The sequence below is a fragment of the Rhinopithecus roxellana genome, chromosome 17 (genome assembly GCF_007565055.1).
Source record: "Rhinopithecus roxellana isolate Shanxi Qingling chromosome 17, ASM756505v1, whole genome shotgun sequence".
Taxonomy (NCBI): domain Eukaryota; kingdom Metazoa; phylum Chordata; class Mammalia; order Primates; family Cercopithecidae; genus Rhinopithecus; species Rhinopithecus roxellana.
In genome coordinates, this window is record NC_044565.1 from 3,308,761 (window position 1) to 3,316,130 (window position 7,370).

Below are 7,370 nucleotides of genomic sequence, written 5' to 3' on the forward strand. Positions count from 1 at the left end.
GAACCCAAGCCTCTCTTCCTCATCTCCAACTCCACACCAGAGGCGTCCACAGACAGACGGAGGGACAAAATCCATTAGCATGAGCATGGCTGGAGCACTCCAGGCATTCAGGTCCTCCTGGGCAGTCTTATGGCACCTTGTGTTGAAATGTGGGCAGCCCCTGTGTATACAGGACCTTTGACATAAGTGTCTCCATCTTAGAAAAAGACTCCATCTTACATTTTAAAAGACATCATGCCAACAAGAACCAGATGTTTGTCTAATCAATAGTGACTATACCCAATCAGATAAGGTTTACTTTATCAGTCCTCACCAGAGGACTCGGGGGCTATAAAAAGAGGAAGAATTCACCAGCTCCAGATGGCCATCTTCACAGACCCCATCCTGCTGTCAACTCATGACCGGCACCCAGCATCTGCCACCAAAGTCTCTTTCTTACAAAATGCTGATGTCCATCCAGATCAGACCAGGACATTCTCCTTGTTCATGTTACCCTCTTGGACTGGTTCATTAACCCGTTATCCTATCCCCCTTACTCTTAATGTTAAATATTACTTTATGAATGTTTACTGATGTAGAAGATTTAATCTATAGCATTTGTATATTGATTAAGTATACTACTATGTCTTGTTTGCAATACTGACTGATTTGTAAAGTGTGCCTGCGACTTTAACTACCAAGTAAACAGGTAGCACTAAAGAAAATCGCCTCCTTGGGAACTCCATGCAGCTAGTGGCATTTATGACTGCAATTGCATCAATAAAAGTCTGACCTTATACAAACACACAAATGTTCATGGACCTGGTTGTATCTGTCCACCCTGTGCCACTCAGGACACACTGGCTGGGCCGAGACCCTGCTGCTCGTGCTGCTGGGTGTGAGACGCAGGCTTTGTTTCCACATGGGAGAACCAGAGCCAATGGCTAACATTCAAGCCTGCCAGAGCCAGGCATCACTTCAGTGAAGCTCAGTGAAGGTGCACTATTATCTTTGCATTTATCAATGAGAAAACAGAGACACCAAGGAGTTAAATGACTTGCTGAGCATCATACAGCCTTTCCATGGTAGAGCTCAGACTCTAGAGGTTCCAGCTCCAAATCTCTGCCCCCTGCAATTACAGTAACCATGAATTCCAACTTGGAGCCCCCACAGAGGCAGAAAGAGGGGCAGACCCTGAGGACATTTGAAGACATTGTGCTAAGTGAAATGAGCCAGACACGGAAGACAAATACCGCATGATCTCATTCATATATGGAATCTATTATAAAAAGTCAAACTCAGAAGTAGAAAGTAGAGTGGTGATAGCAGGGGCTGGAGTCAGGGGTATGGGGAAGGTTTGGGAGATATTGGTCAAAGGATACAAAAGTTCAGTTAGACAGGAGGAATAAGTTCAAGAGATCTATTATACAACATGGTGACTATAGTTAATAATGCATTTTGAGACTCACTGAGAGTAGATTTTAAGTGTTCTCACCACACACAAAATAGGAGGTGATACACAGGTTAGTAGCTCAATTTAGCCATCCCACAAAGTAAACATATTGCAACACATCATATTATAAGCCATTAATGTATAAAATTTTTATTTGTCAGTTAAAAAGAAAAAGAACTCATCTTTTTATTTTGCCCTTTAAGGCTAAGTCTTCTATCTGGGACTAGTTCAACGCAAGAAAAAATTTCATAAATACTTTTAAGAAGTCCAATATATTATGTTTCTCCTTTTTGGAATTTAGACGACACATTAGCATATTAAAACTTTTGAGAAGCTGTGCAGTAATTTAAAATGTTTAACTGTGTTTAAACCAATGCTTCATATTCACTCTAGAACCCTTTCTTTGAGCGACACCCGTTAATACCCCGGGTAACTCATTTTGGAAAATAATACTTCAACATCTAAACTTTTGAGAACTTGCAATCTTAATCATCTTTTCATCATATTTCCCACTATACTCCTTTCCCTGCGGCCTGCTGTCTTTTGTGCAAATAATGGATCTTCAATAAATATTTACTAAATAAGGGGAAAAAATAGAGAGAGGACTGGGGAGTCTAATGGTTGAGAATGCATGAGAACGACCTTGGAAAGCCTGGGGCTGTGTCCAAAGTCACTGTCATGAGCAGGGGCTGGGTCTGGGTGGCCTGCTGCACCCACAAGAAAGTTGAGGTGCAGAGAGAAGCTCCAGGGGAGTCTTGTGTGGAACACAGGTCTTCCAGGGAGGACCCCCTGGATTCAGTCTGAATGGATGGAGGAAAAAGACCCGCCTTCAACTGCAGAAAGCAGACCACCTGAGTGAGGCATCATAGTCGCCTGGTTGTGGCATATTCTAGTTTTAGAATAAAAGAGAGATATAAATCTATAGCCTTGGGTGCTGACCTTGCAAAGCAGTCAGTTTAGTGATCACAGCACCGGCACACGGCGACTCTGAACTCGAAGGTCAGCTCAGAGGCCATCGCATGACCCTTACTTTGTCCCTGGGATGAGGGGGGCTTGTTAAGGTCCAGATTCAGCAGAAGTTTGTAATGACCATCTGAGACTGACCGTGGAAATGAGGGGTTAACAAAAATAATGTCTCTCCTCTCACCCACCTATCACCCACTTGCTGTCATCCAGGGCGACTCCCATCAGCATCAACACACTGACACGTCTGCTTAAGTTCGGGATCTGCCAGGAGTCGCCACAGCGGATGCAACACGCTATAAATAACCTTTGAACTTGAACTATGACAGACTAGGAGCACTCCCCCCACATGTTTTTTTTAAGGGCAAGTGGCTTTCTCAAAACAAATTCGGTATTTCCTGAAGTCACATGAGCTCTTTCAGACCAAGCAGCCACCACCTAAATAAGACACTCGAGACGTTATTTTGGGGGCGACTGAGTCCAGGGAGTGAACACCCTTTAAGAAATACAAAAACGCTTTCCAGCCCTTCACAATAGGGCCTGCGTCATAGGGTACAGCCCTGCAGTTGTGCAGGTCCCCACACAGAAGAGTCTCATCAGGATCAGCTATAGAATTTGCCTAATGCAAATGGCACTCAGGGCCTCTTGCTAAAAAAAAAAAAGTATTAAGTATGACAAGACAGCAGGAGCAGAGCATTGGGCCAAGCAGAGGTCCTTCTGTGTAGGGGCTTGCACAACTGCCAGGCTGCACCCTGTGAGACAGGCCCTATTGCACAGGGCTGGAAAGCATTTTCGTATTCCTTGTTTTTTGAAGTAGAGTCTCGCTCTGTCGCCCAGGCTGGAGTGCAGTGGCACAATTCGGCTCACTGCAGCCTCCGTCTCCTAGGTTCAAGCGATTCTACCACCTCAGCCTCCTGATTAGCTGGGATTACAGGTGCCTACCACCACACCCAGCTATTTTTTGTATTTTTAATAGAGATAGGGTTTCACCATGTTGACCAGGCTGGTTTGGAACTCCTGACCTCTGGTGATCTGCCTGCCTTGGCCTCCCAAAATCCTGGGATTACAGGCATGAGCCACCGCATTTCTTAAAAGGCGCTCACCCCCTGGACTCATTCCCTCAGGAGGCATTTCTCTGAGTACTGCACATGGAGCACTGAAAACAGGTGGAACCCCTGGCAGCTGATGTGAGTCCCCAGCCAACAGAGAAGCATTGAATGGGCCCCAGAAAACATCCTGATCACCGGACAGATGGAAGATGGACAGACAGAAGCAGCTAAGGCACTCGTCCCTCCTACTCCAGGTCTCTGGGAGGCCTTCCCATTGCTTGACTTCAAACCTGTTGTCCTTGCTTATTCTTGCAAATACAGAACCCCAGATTCCCCGGACTTAGCACAGGCTGAAACACGGCAGCACAAAGTGAAAGCCAGAAACCACTCCAGCAGGTTGGTTCACTCAAACTCAGAAAGTCTTGGGCTCAATGTTTCCTGCCCTTCTTTACTTTAGACATTTGCATTTTAATGGAAATACAGCCCTTTCAATATGCAATTTCTTTTCCCTCTACCAATCAAATTATTTACCAAGCACTTGACGCATAAGAAGGCTTTTATTATTGACAGAAGTTGGAAGTTCCTCTTCCAGCTCTGATTCAAGTTCCATTTAGAGTGAAACATATGGGGAACAAGAACTCTCTGTTTCACAGTCTGACTCTTCACGGTTCTAAAGGCCAATTCTGTTCTTCCCAGGACTGGGAAGATCAGTCACAGACTTTGAAGCTGCTTTTTGAAACATGTCTCAATTCGGATTTTCAGTGATTCTTCCCCATTAGCCAGCATCCTTGCTGTAGGAGGCCATGTGCCCATTCACGTGAAGATTCCATTGCTAGAAACAATTTTTGAGCTATGTCTTGGAGACTGCCTCACCTCAAGACTATGGCCTCTCTCCTAAGTGAGCTAAATGAAGGCGCATTCTCCTCTGAGGGTGTCTTCGCTTTCTGGAATCAGCCTGACGTCATTTGAAGTCAAGCGGTGAAGCAAAAGGGAACCAGAAATAAGATGTGTCTTTGCCCTCAGTCAGTTGGGATTCTTGTGGGCCTATGGCGGGGGAGGGGGTCCTAGAGTTCTAGAGAATTTATGGAGGAGAGTTTCAGAACCATGCTGAGTGGGGCAATGGAGGCTTAGTTAGACTATATTCGCAAGGCAGGGTTACTTTGAAGGAAACAGCATTCATTTTATTGTACGCATTTAAGTGTGTTTATTAATAATGCATTTACTTTTCTTACTTCTTGCTAAGATCTCATATGCATCTGGTTGTAAAGAAGATTTAGCCATGGCCTGTAGGCTGCTGTGCTTTTGAATATCTAACACTGAGAAACCACAGCTCTCAAGGAAGCTACCGGAGACAGGGAAAGCAAGAAAAAGGGATCTGAAAAAAGTCACCAGGAGACAGTTCCATGAAGCAGCCAAAGGTCTCTATCCTTCAGAATGAGAAACTTGCTATCAAGACTAATGGTGCCATTTCAAAGGAACGTACATTGTTCTGTTATACTCTTTGTTTGCAGAACAAGTTAAAGCTACAAAAGAGCAAGAAAGAAAGCAAGACAGCAAGAAAGCAAGGAGGGAAGGAAGGAAGGAAGGAAGGAAGGAAGGAAGGAAGGAAGGAAGGAAGGGAGGGAGGGAGGGAGGGAGGGAGGGAGGGAGGGAGGGAGGGAAAAGGACACACACACAAAAATGTAAACTATGACCGAGTAGGAGCCTGTTTACTTTTTAGGGTAAGTGACTGCCTCATGACAAATGTGGTAAATTTTGAAGTCAGGTGAGCTCCTTCTATTTCAGATTGGATTTCTTTGGCCTGATGTTGGCCGTCTTACAAAATCAAGAGCAGCAATATCATGGCTCTGCCACCTTTCCCTCTGGGACTTAGGGCATTTTTCTCTCTTCCCTTTAATCCAATGTGGGTAGGCAGGGATGGGTGTAGGGAAATTGCTAGAGAGGAAAAGAAGAATTTCTCACAAGCCAGTACAAAACCAAGACCTGGGTTTTCTCTTTTCATTGCTCAGGTCACATTCCATATAAGCAAGAGTTGCTGATTATTTCGTCCACCTTCTTCACACAAAAGTAACATTGGCTTACATGGGAGCTCAGGACTGCACAGACAGCTCTGGGGACGGACTGGGGTAGATGACCCTCTGCACACAACCTGCCACGCTGCAGCCTGAGCCTGCCAGGTGGCCTTGTAGCACGGGCCAGAATGTGACCAACAGGCAGGGCTTCTACCAACTTACCAGTCAAATAGTTGGCACAGAAATGAGCTGCTCATGTGAAAGCAGTTAATAGCCAGAAACTCACTGTAATCCACCCTCTACCCCATCCGTCTTATGCCCCATCCCCATCTCACACAGTCTTAGCCACTTTCTCTCCCCGACCCCTGGCTGGGCTGTTCTGAGGCCTGTGCTAAGTAAAGGTGGAAGACCTAGAGAGAAGTTCAAGGTCAGATACTGGCCTGGGCATTAACCCAAAGCTGAGCAGTGGCATCCCGTGCAGGGGCTGCTTCTCAAGGGCATGTTCCATTCCTGTCCACACATTGTCAATGTGCATTGAGACATTTTTCTGGCAGAGAACAGGAAGGTGTCTTAGGATAGGAATGCCTTTTTTCAATTTGCGCAAAGGCCCCACAAGGGCTAACAGCAGTGCTCACTTTAACCACCACAGCCAGGTAGCTTCTGCCCACAACAGCAGTGAAGAAACACACCACCCTCTGGGACTAGGTGGGGCTTCAGGAGAAAGGAAAATGTAAACAGATGTATTCCTGTTGTCATCTCTGATATAAACAATTTGGCAGGTCCATTCATTAGGAATTAAGTTTGGTTTATAGTAGTAAGAGGGATCACAAAAAAGAGGGAGGAGCAACCTAAAAAGAGGATGGTTTATTATCTCCATAAAAGACAGAAAGTGAGTAATCCAGGACTAACACAGTAGGTCTACATGCTCATCAGGGATTGAGCTTCCATCTTTCTGCTGCACCATCCTCAGCATGTGACCTCCTCATTCAAGGTCATCTGTGGTTCTGCCATCATATCCACATTCCAGAAAGAGAGAAAGAGGGAGGCAAAAAGGGAGTTGCACCACCAGCTAAATCAGCCTTTCTTAGGCAACATTCCCAGACTCCCCATGCTATACTCTCAATTAGGTCTCACTGATGGCATTCACTGCAAAGGCAGCTGGGAAATGTAGTCTTTAAGCTGTGTGTGGCCACATCCTGGATTCTCTTGCCACCCTGGTCCCTGCCAAGCAGCAGTCTTTTCCATTTCCCTAGTGCATTAAATTATCTCCTCCTTTTCAGCACTCACACAGACCGCAGACAAATGATAAGAAGCAGATTCAATATACAGAGCACAGCTAGGGAATCTGTCCCACTTGGAAAGGTTGGGACTCCTTTCTTCCATTAGCCAAGCAAACTTTTGACCTAGGAAACTAGATAAGGTAGAAACAAACAAAAAAAGTAATTGATCTGAGTGCTTCCACATATGTTATTTCTTGAGCTCCTCAACACAGATCTGAGAGAGAAGCAATTATGCCCACTTTGCTACTGGACATCAGAGGCTTCAAGAGCAAAGCGACCCTGTCTAGGATCTTGCTGTCAGGGTTGGCAATAAAACCCAAGGGCCATCTTGACTCAAAAACTTGCTACTAGTGGAAGCTAACATAAAAATTCAATTACAGTAACTAATAGGGATTTAGTTGATTAAACTATGGCTTTTAAAGCTATGACCAGAATTTCAAACAGTGTCCTAGCACATGGAGGACTCTGCTAGTATCATCAAAAGCACCCAGTTGATGACCTAGCTAGTCTATAAGAAACACAGTGCCCTCACAATGACATTTTTTCCTTTTCCTTATGAAGTCATTTACTAAAATTAAAGTCAGTAAAGGCATACCTTGTTTTATCACACTTCCCAGACATTGCATCTTTTACA